Here is a 2,731-nt window from a genome sequence, read left to right as displayed (position 1 = left end):
GGATTTTCTTCTGTATTGCTTGGAAGAATACTAGGAGGGAGTTCAATAATTTTCTTGCTCAGCTATCCCACTTGTGCCTCCAAATTCCTAATGGAGGACCTTGTTTCAGTCATGAAACTTTGAGTGGTCTTGATTAGATCAGAGACCATGGTTGCTAAGTCAGAGTGGCTCTGCTTAGAATTCTCTGTCAGTTGCTGAGAAGATGATGGAAAAGGCTTGCCATTGCTAAACCTGTTCCTTCTACCATTATTATTGTTGAAACCTTGTTGAGGTCTTTGTTGATCCTTCCATGAGAGATTTGGATGATTTCTCCATGAAGAATTATAGGTGTTTCCATGGGGTTCTCCCATGTAATTCACCTCTTCCATTGAAGGGTTCTCAGGATCATAAGCTTCTTCTTCAGATGAAGCATCCTTAGTACGGCCTGGTGCAGCTTGCATTCCAGACAGACTTTGAGAAATCAAATTGACTTGCTGAGTCAGTATTTTGTTCTGAGCCAATATGGCATTCAGAGTATCAATCTCAAGAACTCCTTTCTTCTGATTTGTCCCATTGTTCACAGGATTCCTTTCAGAAGTGTACATGAATTGGTTATTTGCAACCATTTCAATTAGTTCTTGAGCTTCTGTAGGTGTCTTCTTCAGATGAAGAGATCCTCCAGCAGAGCTATCCAAAGACATCTTGGATAGTTCAGAGAGACCATCATAGAAAATACCTATGATGCTCCATTCAGAAAGCATGTCAGAAGGACATTTTCTGATCAATTGTTTGTATCTTTCCCAAGCTTCATAGAGGGATTCTCCTTCCTTCTGTCTGAAGGTTTGGACTTCCACTCTAAGCTTACTCAATTTTTGAGGTGGAAAGAACTTTGCCAAGAAGGCATTGACTAGCTTTTCCCAAGAGTTCAGGCTTTCTTTAGGTTGTGAGTCCAACCATATCCTAGCTCTGTCTCTTACAGCAAAAGGGAATAGCATAAGTCTGTAGACCTCAGGGTCAACCCCATTAGTCTTGACAGTGTCACAGATTTGCAAGAATTCAGCCAAAAACTGATGAGGATCTTCCAATGGAAGTCCATGGAACTTGCAATTCTGTTGCATTAGAGAAACCAATTGAGGCTTAAGCTCAAAGTTGTTTGCTCCAATGGCAGGGATAGAGATGCTTCTCCCATAGAAGTCGGGAGTAGGTGCAGTAAAGTCACCCAGCACCTTCCTTGCATTGTTGACATTGTTGTTGTTTTCGGCTGCCATGGGTTCTTCTTCTTTGAAGATTTCTGTTAGGTCCTCTACAGAGAGTTGTGCCTTAGCTTCTCTTAGCTTTCGCTTCAAGGTCATTTCAGGTTCAGGGTCAGCCTCAACAAGAATGCTTTTGTCTTTGCTCCTACTCATATGAAAGAGAAGAGAACAAGAAAATATAGAATCCTCTATGTCACAGTATAGAGATTCCTTGAGGTGTCAGAGGAAATGAAAATTAGAAGGAAGAAGTAGAGAATTCGAACTTATCAAGAAAGATGGAGTTCGAATTGTGCATTAAGGAATAGTGTTAGTCCATAAATAGAAGGATGTGAGAAGAGGGGAAGAAATTTTCGAAAATTAATCAAAAAAATTTTAAAAACATTTTGAAAAACACTAATTGATTTTCGAAAACCAAGAGTGAAAAAGAAATCAAGTGATTTTTGAAAAAGATTTTGAAATTAGAAATAAAAAAGATATGATTGAAAACTATTTTGAAAAAGATGTGATTAAAAAGATATGATTGAAAAGTTATGGTTTTAAAAAGATGTGATTGAGAAGATATGATTTGCAAAACAATTTAAAAAGATTTGATTATAAAAAAAAAATAATGTCTTGGCTAACAAGAAAAGATATGATTCAGACTTTAAACCTTTCTCAACAGAAAAGGCAACTTACTTGAAATGCTGAATCAAATCATTAATTGTTAGTAAGTATTTTTGAAAAAAGAAAGGAAAGAAATTGATTTTGAAAAAGATTTGATTGAAAAGATATGATTTGAAAAAGATTTGATTTTGAAAGACTTTGAAAACTTGAAAAAAATTTGCATTAAAAACAAAATCTTCCTTCTTGTGCCATCCTGGCGTTAAACGCCCAGAATGGTGCACATTCTGGCATTTAACGCCCAAAGCACTACCCTTTTGGGCGTTAAACGCCCAGCCAGGTATCCTGGCTGGCGTTTAAACGCCAGTTTTTCCTTCTTCACTGGGCGTTTTGAACGCCCAGCTTTTTCTGTATAATTCCTCTGCTGCATGTACTAAATCTTCAGTTCCCTGTATTATTGACTTGAAAATAGAACCAAGATCAAATAAACAATGCATGCAAGACACCAAACTTAAAATGAGACACTAGACTCAACAAGAAACATAAAATATTTTTGGTTTTTATGATTTTGTAATTTTTTTGGATTTTTCGAAAATTAAGTGGAAAAGAAAATAAAGGTATCAAAATTCTTAATGAGAATTCCAGGAATCATGCAATGTTAGTCTAAAGCTTCAGTCTAAAGGAATTAGACATGGATAGCCAAGCTTCAGCAGGACATTGCATTCAAGAGCTAAATTGATGAGAATCAATCAGCTTTGGTGATGATAAGATCATCACCTTGAAACACTAGAATTCATACTTAAGAACTCTAAGCAACAAGATGAACCGTCAGTTGTCCACACTCGAAACAATCCCCGGCAACGGCGCCAAAAACTTGGTGCACGAAATTGTGATCACTA

General features: G+C 36.9%; 1 non-coding gene across 1 annotated transcript; it reads left to right on the top strand.

Moving 5' to 3' along the window:
- The first annotated feature begins 734 nt into the window (after positions 1-734).
- Positions 735-842, top strand: LOC130983786 (small nucleolar RNA R71). The gene has a single exon (XR_009087762.1). It is a non-coding gene; the product is annotated as a small nucleolar RNA R71 (small nucleolar RNA).
- The last annotated feature ends 1,889 nt before the right edge of the window (positions 843-2,731 follow it).

Source organism: Arachis stenosperma, chromosome 5, assembly GCF_014773155.1.
Source record: "Arachis stenosperma cultivar V10309 chromosome 5, arast.V10309.gnm1.PFL2, whole genome shotgun sequence".
NCBI classification, from domain to species: domain Eukaryota; kingdom Viridiplantae; phylum Streptophyta; class Magnoliopsida; order Fabales; family Fabaceae; genus Arachis; species Arachis stenosperma.
Note: the sequence above shows the minus strand (reverse complement) of the source record. Positions and strands in the feature narration are given on the sequence as shown.